The 19,114-nt window shown below is 38.9% G+C and overlaps 1 long non-coding RNA gene across 2 annotated transcripts in view; it reads left to right on the top strand.

Moving 5' to 3' along the window:
- LOC111771087 (uncharacterized) overlaps positions 1-7,666 on the top strand; it is a 70,505-nt gene extending 62,839 nt beyond the window's left edge. Inside the window, exons 3-6 of one of the 2 annotated variants that reach the window (XR_002804716.2) lie at positions 839-947; positions 4,810-4,919; positions 5,505-5,675; positions 6,437-7,666. This is a non-coding gene — a long non-coding RNA (uncharacterized lncRNA). Of the gene's footprint in view, positions 1-838; positions 948-4,809; positions 4,920-5,504; positions 5,676-6,436 lie in introns of those variants that run through there. The other variant, XR_011433485.1, reaches the window with a different exon arrangement.
- Positions 7,667-19,114: the final 11,448 nt, after the last annotated feature.

Here is a 19,114-nt window from a genome sequence, read left to right as displayed (position 1 = left end):
TATTTGATAAATTCTAGCTAGCTACATTAATCTGCTAAGGCTACCGTAACAAAATACCACAGATGAGGTAGCTTGAACTACAGAAATGCATTTTCTCACAGACCTGGAGGATAGAAGTCTAAGATCAAGGTGCTGGTAAGGTTGGTTTCCTGTGAGCCCTCTCGTTTTGGTTTGGAGATGACCGCCTTCTTGCTGCCTCTTCACATGGTCATCCCTCTCTGCATGTGCACCCCTTGTGTCACTTTAATGTGTCCAAATTTTCTCTTCTTATAAATTCACCAGACAAAGTGGATTAGGCCCACCCTAACAGCCTCATTTTAACTTAGTCACCCTCTTAAACGTCCTATCTCCAAATACGATTACATTCTGAAGTGTTGAGGGTTATGGCTTCAACATATGAATTTAGGGAGACACAGTTCAGCCCACAACACTAAGGTAATGCTATATTAACACAGGACAATGTAAATTTATTGAAGATGTAGGGTTCGAGAAGCAGATATAGAGGTACGAAGCAGGGTCCCATCTATATGAGTTAGGTAGGAGAGAGGGTAGAAATTAATAGAGGCAGACATGGTGGGATAAAAGATTGTCTTTGAAGGAAAGTGGCCAATAAAGGCAAGGGAGACTCTGCCCTGAATATTATGGTGACCCTGAAAGGAACACTGGATCATCAAATGTGGGTGTGTTTCCACCTTGGTCTTGTATAAACTAGACCATTTCCCAAGTGGAGATGGTTTACCGTGACACTAATGAAGTTCAACTTCAGTGCCCCTCAAGGCTCTTTCCAAGGTGACTGATCTAACTTTCTGTTCATAATTTGATACTCTTTTTCTTTAAGAGGACCTTGGACTTCAAATAACCTGGATTTGTCCCAGATTGCAAGTGTTTTCAGACATCCTCAGAAGGAGAGGTTTGGAGCATTTCTTGGGCTCAACTCCTAGAAATAGGTAATTACTTAGAACAAATAATAACTCTTATGTGTGATGTAAAATATGATTCTTGAATAATAGTCTTCCACTGCAATAGCAGTTACTATAACCTGCATTCTTGTGAATTTGAATCTTCAACTGATTTTCAGACCAAAGGTGCTCAGAAACGTCTCTTTAAGTGTGTGAGTATGTGTCTTTCTCTCTTTCTCTCTGTCTCATAGGTATACCCACATACACACCATGCACACATTTGTTTTTGTACCAGCCATCAGAACTGGGCAACTAAACTGTACAATTAATTTAAAGAGTAAACTATGTATGTCTAAGGCCTGTGCTTGAAAATACGTGTTTGAAGTCTTCCAATTTTCCCTTCATGGGGAACCATCCTTCTCTCACTTCTTCCCATACAGTTGGATTAACAGCTCCCTCTAAGTTCCCTGGGTGTGCACATATCCCAGCCCAGCCAGTGTGGCATTTTCTTATTTTGACATTAGCCACAAAACAATTTCTTTACTTTCTCTTAAAAAAAAAAATCTGTAAACATCTTAAATGATACAAAATGTGATTGCAGAGTGGGCCTATCCAGAAGCATTACACATGGTGAGAATCCGTTTCATACGATTTCCTTTAGAAGATTTTCTACATTTCATTTTTGAGTTTTGTACGTAGCTGTTCCCGGGAACAGCCTTGCAATTGAAGACAGAAAGGTGGCTCTTGGTTGGAAAGCAGAAGGAAGTGAGAGGAGATGGGTGAAGCAAGACAGTTCAATTTGCCTAACAAAGCAAAATTCTCAAATGGAGTTAGAACTCTGAAAGCACTGTAATCAGCCATGTTTCTTAAAATGCCTGGGTTATATCTAGCCCCACTCACACTATGGTAATTATCAGCTGCCACCACACAGAAGTGCTGCATTCCTGCTACTTTTTTTTTTTTTTCAAATGTCAGCTTGTAATCTGAAGGAAAATTACAAACCCTACTTTTTTTAGGAATGTTTAAAATAAACCTACAAAAGCACCAAGACTGTTACAATTACTGTCCTGCTTTAAGGGAGAAATATCCCAGGTGGTATTTTATCTCTGCAGCATCTATTTCTAAAGTTTAGCCACAATGAAAGGAGCAATCGTGCCTTATATAATAGCAGACCAATGCCACTTTTCAGAAGGAGCCGAAACTTTTTTGAGAAGCTTTGAGACTTTATTCTAGATAAACACAAACTACCCTAAGGATTATCACCACTAGTGCTACCTAAATAAAATAACATGCATAAAAAATTGCAGTATCTATTATAATTTGTATGATGCTGACAATAATGTGTAGAAGTTTACTCTCTCTTATTTAAGGGGAACATAAAACCCATATCAAGAGGAATGTTTTATGCTAATAGCATTTCCAATTAAATTGCCAATATAAATCTCTTTGACATGCCATCATTGTTTATTGTAATAACTACCTTTACACCATACACCTTAGAGCCCTTATATTGTGCAGTTTGTAAAAGAAAAATGAAATATCAGTCAAAACATAATAGGCAGAAATCTACTGAGAAAACTCTTTAGCATAATAAAATCCACATGAGTTCAAGGCAACTGAAGTTTACAAGGAGATTCTGCCCAGAATGCTAGGAAGCCTTTCAATGATGGAAGCAAATCACTGAGAAATCTACAAATTTGCGTTTCTTCCTATATTTTAAGGTAGATCCAGGAGAGTAGACTGAGGACCTGAAGGCAGACCTGTTGTGGTCTGGACTCAGCCATGAACAGTCTGGGTGATGTTGAACAAATCTCTAGCCTCAGTTTCCAGACATGAAGTTCCCTCAGGTCTCTTCCACATCAACTTTCTGCAACAACAAGTTCCATAAAAGATGAAGAAAAACTAGGTCGCTCCATGAATTCAATGCAATTCAGGACACAATTTCCAATAATAGCTTTCTCATCTCCCTTATAAAATATACCCCATCCCTATGTCTGTCCCCTGTTTATACATCCAAAAAGGTGAAAGAGTGCGAAGGGCAGATCTGGGTTTGCATCCCATCTGCAATTCCCCATTAGCTATGTGACTTTGGACGATGTACTTAACTTCTAAAATTCCAGTTTCTTCATTTATAAAAGCAGGATAATGTTCTCTATCTTGTAAGTCAGAGATGATGATTATAGATGATATTTCTAAGCCATCCTTTATCATGCCTTCAACCCAGTAGCATTCAATAACTAGTAGCTATTATATGTGTGTATATATATTTATATATAACTACACACATACATTCACTCATATGTAATACACATCCTCCCAGCCTTGGAGAATATTGCTTTCAGCTCCAACCGGAAGTGGGAGTCAGTAATTCTCATGTCATCATATCAAAATTAGAAAGGCACATATCTGTGGGTTCATTCATAGCGATATAATCAGATTGACACTCTAGAATGCCAGTGTAATATTAAAATTCTTTATTATTCTGTTCACTACCACTGCCAGGAGCCCAGCATGAGCATTACCTTTCTGGCCAAGGTGTACCATCACTAGCAGGTAGAATGGACCACCACTAGATGTCTATAGCCAGGTCTACAGCCACCACTACAGGTCTGCCTTTCTACAGCCAGTTTTGATAACTTAGAAGTGTAACTATATCATTTTCTACAACCAATCGGAATAGCACCAGCTTCAGTTCGTATTAGAATGTATCTGCTCCAATTTCATCTCGTTAACTCACCAATTCAGATTATTTAATCTAGCCAAAGACTAGAACCAAAGCATGCAAAACACCTGCAGGCCTTCAATGCAGATCCTAGCTCAGCTCTCCTACATTCTAAGAAAACTTTGCTTCACTTTTACTACTCCCTCAGCCTGAATGATTTTGTTGCCTTGCTCTTTAATTTTGCCACCCGACTTCTCTTCAGAGAAGTCCATGCTTACTGCCTTCCAGATCCTGAGTATTTCTCAGGCTCTGATAACCTGGCCATCCCCATACAACTTTTTACAGTTGTCTTTGTGATGGTTGTCAATGATCTCCTACGGCCAAATCCAACAGCCCTCTCAGCTGTCATTCACTTCAAGCTTTCCCAGTAATTTGAAACTGCTGTCCTTTAGAATCCTTGTCTTCCATGGCTGCATGAACCCTGCACATTCATGGTTCTACCTTTCTGGACTCCTTTCTCTTCCTCAGACATTTTTTCCTCCCCAAAAGAATCCCTAAATTTTCCTTGCCTTTCTTCTGTGGTCCTTCAAAGGTAATTTCATAGACCCCAAGACTTTTAAATATAACTCTACGCAAGTGGCTCCCCAAAATAACCCACTTTCTGAAAGCCTCCACCGGGAATCTCAACATCTCAACTTCAATGAGTCCAAATGTACTCCATCATCCCCCTCATGAACCTGCTCCTAGTGAAAAGTGCCCAAGTTATTTCAACATCACCACCATCTTCATGGCCTCCCATCCTCCAAATCTCTGTATCCCTTTGCACTCTTTCAGATTAGTTATTCTACGTCAACTCTGCTTCCGTACATGTCTAACACATGTTTCCACCTCTCCCTTCCCACTACAGATGCCCTAGTTTGTGATATGTGTAGTATGGATTTGAAAGGGGAGAAATTCTCCAATTCAGGTCACTTTCTGCTCCAAGTCTGATAAATTAATTCCTGATTAAGCATTAGAAAACATATCTCCGATCATTCTCATTTCCATGCTTGAACACCTTTTGTAACACTATTTCCTTTAGATAAAAAATGAATCATTAGAAGAGCTGATATTTATTAAACATTTTCTCAGTAGGTCCTAGATAATATGTCAAATACTGTACATCAATAATGTCATAAATTATTATCATAGATGTGGTTTTACAGTTATTTTGTGATTATATCGATTAATATATATTTTCCCAACCAGACCATAAACTCCAAGAGGGAAAGGACTTAAAATACAGGAACTCAAATACTATCTACTAAATGAATGAATGAATGAATGAATGGAGTTCCCTTTCATCATCACAGCCAAAGGTACTCCTTTTTTACTCTCTTAAATCACATACTAATTCTTTATATCCCTTAGCATATTGTACATTGTATTATAACTACAATGTGTGTGTTACATTTGGTGAGTGGCAACAACCTATTCTAGCTAGATGACTTCTATTCCTACTAAAGACATGTACTAGACTATTTCAAGATCAGCCAAATGACAAACAAACCTGGCAAAATTGGCACTAGCAATATAGGTACTATGCATTGGCACAGGAACAGTAACAATACAAATACTGTGCCTCCATGTATAAACCCAACATTTTGTGCAATATTTTCTCCCAGTGCCCTCCCTTAAGAAATTTAAGTAACTCTGAAGTAATAAGCTTAGCATCCAGCCCATGCATATGACCAGACTACAACAACAGTCAGCCCATTCATGGTCTGGGTTAATTTATCTGATCTTCCTGACTGGGCAAGATTTCCCATCTTCTGTCCCCCTTTCTTGTGCATCTATCTTAAATTACAGTCCCTTTTCTATGATCAAAACTGAATTCATAAGTGTGCTCCCCTCCCAGAACCTCAAAGGGAGTTTGCTCAACCAACACTCTTTTTCTTATTCAGCCCTTATTCAATAGAACAAAATAGGTTCCAACACAAGGCAGACATGGATCTTGGCTTCAAAGGATTTATGGATTAAAGAAGATAAACCATGGGCTTAAGTAACTGTAATTCCAAAAAGAAATATATAGGTGGCATAAGACATGGACAGCTAAACTGTGATGGGAATTCAAGGTAGGAATATATTAATTTCAGTTGAGAGGATTCTAAAAGACTTTATGGAGAATTTGTATGTGATATGGTTTGTAAAAGATGAGTAGAATTTAGGTGTTCTGGGATGAGAAAAAGGATGTATTCCAAGAGGAAGAGCATTAAGACAGATGCAGAAGTCTGAAAAATCTTGGGACGTGTATAGGGAACATTAGGTAGCAGAATTTAATTGTAATGATTAATTGTATTATTACCGTTATATTCCTTTTGAAATATGCCAAATACAATGATGGTTCCACCCTCACGTTAAAAAAGAAGAAAATAACGATATAGAGTCCATTGAGTTGCTGAGTTATTACATTGGTTAAGTAATGTTTTTACTATGATAATACCACTTTCCAAATATTAGTCACTGACCGTTGTTTTTGTGTTCAGCAAGTTCATCCTCCTTGTCACACAATATGGCCTAGGGATTTGAAAACGTCAAATTGTATTGAGCAAGAAGAGGGTGGATTTTGCATAAATATTTAAATCTTATACACAAATTCATAACTCCAGGCACTGTAGACAACTGAGATAATTGGAATCTCTCTAGGTCAATTTTTAGTCCTAATCTTGTTTTTAAAATAGTCTGAGAAAACTTGACTTTGGGGCTAAACATCTCTGGGTTGATATTTTGTTTTGTTTTCCCTATTGGGTGAGTTGTTATTTTAGTTGATTTTAGTTTAAGTTTTTCCTCCTTAGATATGTGGTATAAATCAGGCTTATGGCATTTTGCATTCCAGCGATGCCTGATCTTGGCTGTACAACTGTTATCTCATCTAAATCCTACAGCTGTGTCACTTCCTAACGACCACCATCCCTGCAAGACAGCTGTTGCTCTTAATTGGCAGGAATAAAACATATGAGCATTAAAAAACTAGCCTGGATGATGAGCTACACAAAAAAATCCATTTACATTTTTTTCCAAACTATTTGAAGCAAGAAAAGGCAGGGCAGAAGGCTTCATCAGAAAGACATGGAGTTCCTTGGTCTCACACCCAGAATTTTGCAACTGAAATTGCATAGAACCAAGCTGCCTCTTGGCCAGTCCAAAGGAGAGTCCCACCCACAAAAACATTGAAAAGTATTTGAAGTCTCTATCAAATTTTCCTGATGAGCTGCCAAAGGAGAATTCTGTTATAAATCACAGTGAAACTTCTTAAAATCCACTTTTTCCATCTCACCTTCCATAGCACACATATCACAGCGGCTACCACAATATCTAATAACTTGCTACTCAAATTGTGGTCCACAGACCAGTAGCATTGGCATCACCTGGGAGCGTGTTAAAAACTCACACGTTCAGGTCCCACTCTAGACCCGTTGAATCAGAATCTGTATATTAACAAGATCCCAGGTAGTTTATATGCACATAATATTTCAAAAAATGCTTTTGTCTATTGGTTCTCACACTTTAGTGTATATGAGAATCACCTGAAGACACAGTGCGTCTTCTTGGGCCCCACTCCAAGAGTTTGAGTCAGTAAATCAGATATTTGGATGCCACCATGATTTGACAACCAGAACCTGAGATGGTCTAAGAACTACACTTTGATCTTACTCCATGAAAACTAAAAATCTCCTTATCTCATGTGCACTGTTTTTTCTCAATCTCCCTCCTTCTTGATTACCTTTTTCTCTGCACTTTTTAATGTAAGTCAATGTAGCATGTCAGAACTTGTGTTTATTTGTTCCTGTCTTATAATTGTCCCCTAATTAATATCCCTATAACTTTTCTTCTCTTCGTCCGTGTTGCCAGCTTTGTGATCTTCTAAGTGTGCTCTCCCCTCACTCAAAATTACTCAGTCATTACATAATGAAAAATATCACAAAGCTCAAGCTAGAATAAGACAATCTTCACCTTGGAACTCTTTTAGGGGACTCTACTGCCTAAGACTTATCAAAGGTTTGCAAGCCAAAGAAAAACTGGTGACTAACATTTAAAGAAGAATAATAGAGCAATTTATCTCCTCTAGCCTCCCTTCCTCTATGGCTACTGAATCAGGGTAAAGGCTAAAGAGTCCATTCAAGGTTAAGCAAGTAGAAGAGATGCAAGAAAACAAAAATAGGAATATGGGGAGTGGTGACAAAAACACACCCCTGACAATGAGATATACAGATGTATGCAGTGAAGTAACGTGGTTTCAGAGAAAGAACACTGGACTTGGAGTCATAGGATGTAAATTCAAGTTCTTTGTCCAAGAACGCTTCCACTGTGGCTTTGAGCATATAATAAATAACCTCCAGTGATTTCAGGTTCTTGTCTATAAAATGCAAATTATACCTACACTATCTGCCTCACAAGGCATTTGCAAGGTGCAATGATCTTTGATAGAATCATTTCTTAAATAAGATATCAACTGTTTAAACATTTGCTGAATGACTTAGGTTGATGTTATGGATATAAAGGAGTGAATAGGGCATAGTCCTACTTTCGAAGAGACCACTATCTAATGATGAATACAGATACACAGACAACAATTGAATGAATGAATGTTGTGATAAAAGTATAAGTAAACTACTGAGGGAAACCTGAAGAATGAATATATTTTTAGAAAGGGGGCAGAGATGCCCAACATGAGTTTGCAAGTTCTTTCCTGTGCTATGCTAAAATTCTCTATACCATTCTAATATTAGGATTAATTCTGCTGGACTAATGATAAATATTGATGATAACAACATTTATAATTAGTCTAATGAAATTTTTGTAACGTTGGTTCCTTGAAAAGAAAGTGCTAGTAAATTAGAAGTGTTATAGTTTGATGAGGAAAGTATAAGACAAATTCACAAAGTGGTTAAGTATTTTCCTATTCCACAGCACCAACCCTTAGAGATGGTAAAGTTATTGAATATTTAGCATTCACTCAGGCTTCGTTCCAAAGTAAGAAATACTAAGCCTCCCATTAGAATATAAATTCTCAATACAAGCAAGGGGACTATCTATTTTGTTCACTGCTGTATCCCCAGTGACTAGAATGTTACTGGGTACATCAGTGGAACTCAATAAGCATTTGTTGAGTGAATGAATCAAAGAGTAAGTTCTGTATGAAGCTAGTGAGTGGCCAGTTACACACGCATACATGTTCTGTTGTGTACATGAACAGTATGTTTGAAATCAACAAATGGCATTCTAGGTTTCAAATATGGAGTAACTTTTACAAATTGTGAACATTTCCAAATTAAAATTTGCATTTAAAACAGTGACTCCTTATCTAGCTATTATTCAAGGGTAAAGGGAACCAGAATTTTAAGGCTCTCTTGCTAAAGGTATTTATTTAACTACAAGGATTTTAATTGCCTTCATATATGTATCTTCCCATTTTTCTCCAGGGTACTGGTAACATGCAAAGTTAAATAACACTTCAAAGATGGGTTTCTGTGGCTTTTCATCTTAACACATTTCTCTAAGTAATAGTTTTTCTTGACTTTTCATATATTGCATTATGTAACTTCCAGAGTCATCCCTCATCAACAGAATGAAGATGTTGGGCAAGATGATGATGGGGCCTTTCTCTTCCAACCCTAATACTATATGTACCCTGTAGTTTCCTCTACTTTTAAAGAAATCATCTTTTTAACAAGCTTTGGAAAACAAATAGCTTAAGGTGGCACTTGAGTAATTGTGCAATTGTTTTCTTTTATCTTTCATCTTAATTTTTATGTAGCTTGCATTTTGTTAAAAAAAGGAAATTACAAAATAACTTTTCTTTAAAAGAAAAGGGTATCATAACTACTTTGGGAGGAAAAGACAGTGTATATAATGGCAAAAATGAAATATAGGTGAATATGATGTCGTACCTATAATTAGTATTATAGATGCTCCTTTTACTTTTAAAGAGAACCTTCATTTTGGACCCCAATTTAAAGAATACTTTATTTTATATGACTTCTCACAATCTGACTACTGCCAAAAGTCTGAGGATATACGTGTAAGAGAATACTCATAAAATCAAGTCAGTTATTATTTTCTCTTCTCAGAAACAAGCTTAACCTGGAAATCTTGTTACAGGAGATTTTCAGAGAAAATTCAAATAACCACAATAACACACACACACAAAGAAAAAAAGCTAATGCAAAATAGGATTTCTAAAGTTTTCCGCAAGAATTCAGTATATAACAAAGAGATAATTTAGGGACAAGAGAGTAGCTTCTAGTCCTCAGCAGAGCTCTTAGGTCTGAGGTAGCAAGCGTAGAATGTGGTGTATTGTCTGCAAAAATGGTCACCAACAATTCCTTCCATTCCTTCTCAATTGATTTCCCTCTCCCCTTGAATCTGGTCTGGCCTTATGACTTGTCTGAACAGTAGAATGGAGATAAAAGTGAGAGTTTTGACTTTAAGAAGGCTGGCATCTTCCACTGTCACCCTCTTGAATCCTGAGCCTCCGTGTAACAAATCAATTCCTCCACTAAAGAGAGGCCACATGGAGAGAAGCCCCAGAGGATGTGAGAGAAAGAGAACCACCTAGACCTCCACCTTTTATTCTGTTTCAGCTGAGGCCACCTGGGATCTTCCAGCCCTAGCAAAGCTGTCCTAGCCAAATCACGAGACAGAAAGAGCTGCCCCACCAAGCCCTGCCCAAATAGCAGAATCATGAGCAAATAACTGAAATAACCAATAACTAAAATAAAGAACAAAAAGCTAAAACAGAAGATAACTAGATCAGTGAATATTTCAATTATTCCTTCAGTGAAGTATATAAAACAAGCATATTCCAATGCCTGGGCTATTTGCTGGGAACAAGGACTGAATAGAATGGCTGCCTTCAAATAGCTCACCATCCACTAGGAATGGCAGGGAGCGTGAGAGGAGCTGCATTAGATGCTACGGGAGGCTGGGGACCCATCAAGCAACTGTCCTGGAAGTTGATCTACCGCATGGTCCACCGAAGAGCCAAAGAGGAGGTGATATTTCAGCTGTGTTTTGAAAGCTGAGTAGGAGTTTCCCAAGCCAGGATGTGTGGCTAAGAGAGAGGCACATTCCAGAGAATCAGTTTCATTTGCGCAAGAAGTTTAAGCCACTTCTAAAAGCCCGAACCACATGTACTCAGCCTGTGGGTATCACCTGCTAAGAGATTTTCATCTTCTTCCAAAGTTAGACAAATAGGAGACGGTATAGTCTTTTTTGTAGAAAAATTTGTTTTTTGTCTAAACTCTGTGCCTCCAAATTTAGGACCTATAAAGTGGCTGAGAGAAAGAAATTCATGATAAATGGATAGACTGTTTTAAAAAAAAATGTGCATGCTCTCTCTTTTTCTCTCTCTTATCTTGCTATAGACAAATGCTAAATAAAGAAGGTTGTTTTATTTATCTTTGCTCAAAAATAGCTCTTCATTGGAGTTGTAGAAGCACTTTGCTGTTTATTATGGAAGAGACAAGAAATTTTTCTACTGACATTTGTGATTTTAAAAGTCAAACATCTATACAGACATAAAGTAGATAAACTAGTGCAGAGCTCATATTCATTTCTATTAGCTGGCGCATGAAGAAAACTAGAACTGGGTAAAACTAGTTGGCCTCATAGATTGCTAGAATGTTTATAGATAATTGTTTCCACTTTGCATCAAGTCTTTGTACATTTGTAAGTACAAAGTTCAAGTTTTTGAAGGCATCTGCAATCCAGAAGCTACTGAAAAACTTAGGCACCAAAACTCACCCTTTTGGAATGGGTACTTTTTCTCTTGTCTTCACACCACACTGTACCTATTTCATTACTTTGAGGAGTTGAGACAGGAGGACCATGTGTGTTTCAAGAATGGCTCAACCTAGCCATGCAGTGCTTGGGTCAGAACCCTGGGTCTTGAGAGGAGCATACTGTTAGAATCTCGTGCAGAGTGCTCTATGGGAATTACCTCTCTTCATCTCAAAACCCACCCTGAGTTAGGTATTAAAATCCCCATTTTACAGACGAAGAAGCTGAGGCTCAGAAAGATGAAGTACGTTTCCCGAGAATACACGGCTGATAATCATGTCTGTCTGATTCCAAATGCTGTGCTCTTACACTTTATACTGCAGTTTCTCCCTGAGGACTTGTGAGATTCATTTTACTTCTAAAATACTGGTGAAACCTCTGCACTCGAAAAAAGAGAAACATTTTTAACAAAGTCAGAAACATTGGGCATAAAAGAATGTGCAACATTTGACCTGTGCTTTAAGATGACTAGAGTATGTGATGAAAATAATCAAAAGCGTACAATAGAGCGGAGGCAGAGAATTGGGTGGAAAAGCCTGACTTTGGAACCTTGTAGAACTCTGTGGGGACCCCAGGCTGGGCTCTTAGTAGTTTGTGACCTTGTACAATTTATTTAGGTTCTCTGAACCACAGTTTCCTGGATTATAAAATAAAAATATTAATACTTGCTCCATCCCTCAGGTTAGTAGGAGTACTAAATTGCGTAATTTATGTTAAAACACCTAGTGCAATGCTGCCTCATTTCTGGTACTCAGAAATGTCAGCTCTTTTCCTTCACTATAGAAATTGCGGAAAAAATGCAATTGTAAAATTTTGTCACCTGCAAGTAAAGATCTCTGGTTTGAAAGGTGAGAAAGAAATGAAAGATCAGGAATTATTTTGTAGTTATAAAAATGTTTTCCAGCAATGGTTGAAGCCCACTTGCTCTGGTTATGCTAAGACCATATTTGAAACACGATATTGAAGGAAATAAGAGAGTTTGTTAATGGATAACGGAGGTACGTGGGTGGGTTGGCTCAGGTGGGAAGACTGAGGGGAACACGTAGGCATGGTCAAAGTTCCAGGCAGTAAAAAGGAAAATGTGCAACAAGTTAAAACAACACATTCCACCCCTCAGCCAGAGTGGGACCAGCTGCATTATTGCCACCACCCACCAGACCAGAGCAGCTGCGCGGTTACCCAGACTACGGCACCAGTAAATACTCATTACATGCCTACCATGGGTCAAGCTCTGTGAGGGATAATGAGGACAGGGTGAACAAAACCAGGTCAAATAGTCCTGTGATGATACGTATTTCTGTTCATTGAGTGGGTGAAGGTGAGTCATGAGAAACTGGTTAATCTATGATATGGATCCCTGAAGTAGGACATTTCATGTGATTTCCTACCTGGAAGCTAGCAAACAGAAAAGACTCACTTTAAGAGATGACAGCTGTTGAACATTTAAGTGCCAGGCATTATACTGAGGGCTTCTTGGGCATTCCCTAATTTAATTCCCACAACAGATCTATCAGGTAGGTGGTCTTAGTCCTCATTTTATAGATATGTAAACCAAGGCTTCGAGACATCCAGTGACTTGCCAAAACCACAAGATCTTAAGTCCTAGAACTGGGATCTGATCTCAGAATATCTAACTCCAGAGTCTGAATTCATGATGAAGGACCTAAGATCAGTTGTAACACTCTAATGAGATTTTTCTGTTTTAATTGAATGTTTCCTATAAAAGTATTCTTAATATTTTTATTCAGAAATAAGAATTAGCTATCAACTCTTAACTGTTGGTCAATGACAGGAGGGTATAACAGAATCTGTGCTCTTTCTCACAAGTTAATTTAGAAAGGTCTCTTGGCAAGGTCAGCATGCTTTTTCACTGGGCACAACGCTCCTTTGCTACTCTGTATAAAGGCATTTGTAAATTATTCTGGTTATCTTTAGAATACTTAAAATTGCTCTCTGGCATTTATATAATCAGTAAGAGATAATCAGATGATCTTTTAAAAAAAAAAAACAATTAGCCACTTCCTGTTCATTTTACTTATTAAGTTTATTTATGGTATAAAACCCATTTTCTCTGTTGAAGGTCACCTGTGGGTTGGTGTGGAGGATTTCTTCCCTCCTATTGATTAATTATGATCCTGTCTCAATCATTCATGGAAGAAATAATAGCTTTGGCTCCTTTTACCAGCCGTTGGGTTATTCATTGCTCACAAAATGGCATAATGTTCTAATTTCTTACATATTCAGAGGCTTATAATAGATAACCCATACCTATGCTGTGTATACCGACCTATCTCAGAGGAAGGTGAAAAGTTTAAAGTAAGAAACTATCTGACTTCAGAGGCCTAGAAGAGTAAAAGTCTCAAGTCACATGTCGACTTGTGGTTGCACCTGTATGGGTACCAGGGCCTTCATAGACACCAGTCCAATGGACCCACCTGCCTCCCTGTCTTAGTACACTAAACTTGTTGGCTGTTCAACAGGAGAAACAGCCATTTCCTTTATTAGCATATAGTTAGAGGCCATACTTTTCATTCTACTTGCACCAAATATAAGAAACTGAAAGAACTTCAGACACTTTCCCATCCCAATGTGAAAGAGCTTATTGTCCATTACAGAGGACTTTGCTGGGCTTTGCTACCCTGCATCCACTTCCTTTTTGTCTGATAATAGTATCCTGAGTTTTGTTCAAGTATAAGGTCCTCCTTCATTCAATAAGCATGCTTTAAGGGGAAATCGATCCCTCTCTTGCACCAGGAATAGTGCTCAGGGTCACTCACAAGACTGCAATCAAATTATCACCTTTGATTTCACAGTCACCTCAAGGTTTAACTGGGGCAGAAACCACTTCCAAGCACACTCAGTGGTTGTTGGAAGGATTCAGAGTCTTGCAGGTTGTTTGACTAAGGGCCTCAACAACTTACTGGCTGTTGGCCAAAGGCTTCCCACCCTCATCTGCTTGTCACATGGGCCTCTCCATAGCGCAGCTTGCAACGTGGCAGCTGGCTTCATCAGAGTGAATGAGATGAACAAAGAATGCCATGGAAGTCACACACTTTCATAACCTAATCTCAGAAGTGATATCCCATTACTTTTGCCATATCCTATTTGTTAGAAGCCAGTCATGAAGACCAGCCCATACTCGAGGGGATGGGATTACATAAGGGATTGGACACCAGGACTTGGGAATAATTGGGGACATCTTAGAAGGCTACTTAGTACAGGTAAGCATCAAATCCGAGTAAGAGGAGTTGGTTAAAAGAGTCTCCTTTTCAATAGAATTGGGCTTAGTCAGACTATTCTATCCCTCTCCACAATAGGAAAAATTACTCCAAATAGGCAATAATTACCAATCCATTTGGCAAATGTATTTTAAAGCAATTATTGTATACTCAAATGCTACCTGACTTAGAGGGATCCTTTGAAAATGGTTTTATCAAACCTGACTTGTATTCTCAGGCAAGTCTTTTCTATTACATCTGAGAAATTGAAATGGTCAGACTTGGGTAATCTGGACAGAAGACGCACATTCCAGGAGGACGCAAGTGTCCTGACCCGCAAGACATGCTGTGTGGTCTGTAAGAGAAAAACATGTAAATGTAGGCAAAAGTCCTGAATAAACCAAGGAAAGTATTTGTGGGTGGCTTAACATGAGTGAGTCTCTTTCCATGAAGGGATGGGTGTGCCACAATCTTGACCAGCAAGTACATGCTAATGGATCCATCTATAGCTCTGTAGTCTAATTCCTGCATTCTAAATAAGCAACAAGGATATTATTATATACACTCTAGCCTAAAAATCTTTTTAGATCATTGTCCCTTTTAATTTTCTCTGGAATCTGTTAGGTATTTAGATGGGGCCAAAACAAGCAGTTACATGGAAGTCCTTAAAAACTCTCTGATGGTGGACCTCTTTAATTATTAAGCTTCTTCAGAGGCTATAAGCCAGAGAGAAAAGAATTGGAGCCAGTTACTGTGTGTCTCTGTGGCCCTGAAAATCCTTTGGCTGCTGTAGAGGCGCTTGGAGTTATCCTGAAAGCTTTATCATAATCCAACGATCCTCCCAAATTCTGAGTTGCTTTTATTCAGGCACATTCAGAGGTCAGTCTATAATCCAATGTCACTGCAAAGAGAAAAAGGCATGATCTGCTTTTTAAACTCCAAACTAAACCCCCAACCTGGGAATTCATGCTGAACATAAGGACCATGAGATGCCCTAAAGCAAAATCCAACGGCCCAAATAATCTCTCAGGATTTCCATGACCGCATTTTCTGTTTACAAAGGCTAAATTGTACTCGGATAGTTCATGCCACACTATCCACAAGATTGCATCATGGCATGTAGTACAGCACAGAAAGCATTATGATTTTACTAACGACTTGTTTTCCGAAGGGTTCATCTTATCCATGATCACTGACACTATGCAACAGCATGAGTTATGAGCTGATCATCCTTTTATATACTCTGCACTCAGAGGAGCAATTCCACCGATAAATCACAAGGTGACAGCCAAGCCATTAACTTAATGACTCAGGGTGAATCCCTGCTTGGTGGAAGCGTCTGTGAACAGCTGGACAACAGTACAACCAGCCTCTCCCATGGGAAGGCCCCATTTTCAAGTACTGATTCTAGCAGGGTGGACTTCATTCTGTGGAAAACAATCTCTGAGACACCAGGTTGTTCTGCACTCAACCCTAGATGCTGGAAATCTATTTCCAATGAGGCATGCCTATATTGTCTTGTTCTATTGTTTTTCCCATACAGAAGACCTAAGGCATATTAAAAATAAAGAAATAAAATAAAAGACTATGTGATTTCCATTCAGTAATGCCCATTCAAATTTTGAGGCCCAAATTAACACTTAAGAAGGAATCCTACCAACCACCCTCCAACTCCATACTTTCTCCCATTTCATCAACTCTTACCCACCCTAGGCAAATCCCCTTTGTCTGAGATTCAAAGAATTGAAAACATTCGTATGCATGTACAAACCAAGTTATGAAAACTCATGTGGTACACTATGGCCGAAGAAATCTAAAGTTGTTTAGAAACTATCACCAAGTAAAACCTTAGTCTAGAAAGTTAGATAGGACTTACTCTGATTTCCAAGCTTCAGTTTATTCATCCATCTACGAGAATAGTAACACTAACCTCTTATACCTATCGAGGGAAGTCAAGGAGATCAAATGCATACAGCATATGCCATTTAATTTTCATCTCTCTATCCCCATACTACAAACCAGAGTGACATGTTAGAGAACTTAGAGGCCCTGTTGTCAGGCAGAGCTTATTAGAATCCTAGTTCTGCCACTTAGTAGTTCTGCAAACTTGAACAACCTACCTAATCTCCCTGGGCCTCAGTATTATTGTCTGTAGATTGGGGATAATCATTCCTGCCCAGTTAGGTTTGGAGGGGACTCAGAGCTAAAGAAGAAAGGAGCTTAGCCTCTGCCTGCCACATGGAAGATGTTCAAAGATAGTAGTCCCTCTTTATTGCTGGTAAGATGATTCCGTTTGCCACATAGTTGGCATAGAAGTTCGGAAGTCATTGAGGCAGCACTCAGCTGTCCCCACATTATTTTATTCTCTTTTGTTCATGTGGCACTGAGCAGTTCAGGGAAACTAAGAAGATGAGAATGCCCAAACTTGTAACTTGTTCTGGGTCCAGGAAGTGGGAATCCTCTGAATCCGAGAGCATTGCTGCTAGGCACAGTAAGATGACAAAGGCGTTCTAGACTCCAGTGATACCTGCTAGTCACCACTAAATGCAAAGAGAAAGTGTTTCAATGCTTCTATTTGTTTCAGCATTCCACAGATAATTATTGAGTGTTTATGATATGCTCAGCCTTATGCTATAATTTTAAGAATAGAACCACTTCTTGCTTTCTTCTCGAGAAAAGGTGACAACAGCATCTGCATCCATTTCCAAAACACCTCCCTACCCCCTTATGGCTCTAGCAAGACAATGATAAAATAATAACAGCACCTCCTGGTTGGGATTATTTTGAAACAATTGCTTTTGGCTACAAATACCAAAGCACAAGAGCCATGGCACAGCTTCCAGCATCCTCAACATGCAATAATATGATCATCTTAAGATGTCTAAATAGGGAAAAGCTCAGAGAACACCCTTGAGTCTGTCTCCATTGCCAAGTGAGTGAGACAAGCCCAAGTCATCAGTTCAGAGTATTCGATCTACTTAGCAAGAGTGAGAAAAGAATAGAGAAACTTGGCCTAGTATAATATAATTCAAGTCTCTGGGTTATTGTTCAAAGTTCTTAAACATTACAAATGAACATCAAAATGGTGCTCTCCAGAATTCCCAAATGTTCACACAAAGTGCTCTGAGGGCTGCTCGAGGCTTACAAATATGTGCGAGCGTTTCTGAAAGCTTGGTTTCCTCATAAGAGGGATGGGAATAATGAGCTTGTTATGATCATCAAAGTGAAAGTTCTTTACAATTAATAAGGCCCACTAAAACCACACATTAGTACTGCTGTTATTGTCATCATTTATTGACACAGATATAGAAACTTACTGGAGCTCCTTGCATAACTCACACTAGGACAGAGCCTTGAATGCCAGGCTTGGGGGGTAGACTGTGTCCAATCAATAACGGATAGGTTTTTTCTTGGTTTTGTTCATTTTTAGGAGAGGATTGTATTCTTTTGACCGAGTTTTTAACAAGATTAGCAATAGGAGGCAGAAAGATAGGAATGATGGGAATAGACAATGGGTATGAAGGCTGAGAGATTATAAAAGAGGCTTTTAAAGAATCTTTTTCTTTTTTATGTCCCTAGAGAAGCTAACCCATAAATGCAGTTTGTGACTGTGATGCCAGAATATCATGCAAAATTCACACGCAACTTACTGAGTCACTTTACGAGCAACCCTGCATGCCATACTTCTCATTAATCAGGGAACTAACTTCCACTCCAGTGTCAAAGGGTGACCAAATGGCCAACAGAAGGGGCAGAGTAACTGTGACACGGGTGGGCAGCTGCCCAGAGGTACAGCATGGTAACTGCTGAGAAGCGACAGCCGGGCCATCCAAACTGGTTTGCAACAAGCAGAAAAGGAACCATGTCTTTGAAGCAAATGAAGCCTGCAGACGGCAAGGTGAACAGGCAGCATCACAAGCAGGAGGTCCAACCAGGGACAGCCGAGGGTCACTGGAGAGCTGGGTGCCCAGCAGGAGGGACACAGAGCACAGGGTGTGCTTCAGTCTTCTCAGTGACACTTATCCACATGGATGGACACACCATCTGGGGAGGCATTTTTCTTGTTGCTACATTGCTTTGGCTCTTTTGCTGTTTTAGATATAAGAAGCAAATAATTATATAGGGTCTAGATATAGATACACAAACACGCCCCCCCCCCAACAAATTTTACTATTGCAAAACACAGATTTAATGCCTCCACTGAACTCTGCAAAGAGTTTTCTTGAATTTATGGCTGATTCCCTTGGCAAGGAATCATTTGCTTTCATAAGTTGGTGGAATATTTTCAGATCACAATGCATCCTTTTGTTTTCAGGGCCACTTTGTTACATACATCAGGGAGGTGGCATGTTTCCACTTTCTGTGCTCAACAGAAGCTGACATTTTAATAAAGAGAGAATGGAAAAGTCGGTCACCATTAAAGTACAGAATTCCTTTCCTGACTGGTTTCTGGTGTTTCCTTACGCCACCGTGGGGATTCTCTTTCACAAAGGAAAAGATTTGGGTTTCTCTTG

The sequence above is a fragment of the Equus caballus genome, chromosome 28, assembly GCF_041296265.1.
Source record: "Equus caballus isolate H_3958 breed thoroughbred chromosome 28, TB-T2T, whole genome shotgun sequence".
Lineage (NCBI taxonomy): Eukaryota > Metazoa > Chordata > Mammalia > Perissodactyla > Equidae > Equus > Equus caballus.
Note: the sequence above shows the minus strand (reverse complement) of the source record. Positions and strands in the feature narration are given on the sequence as shown.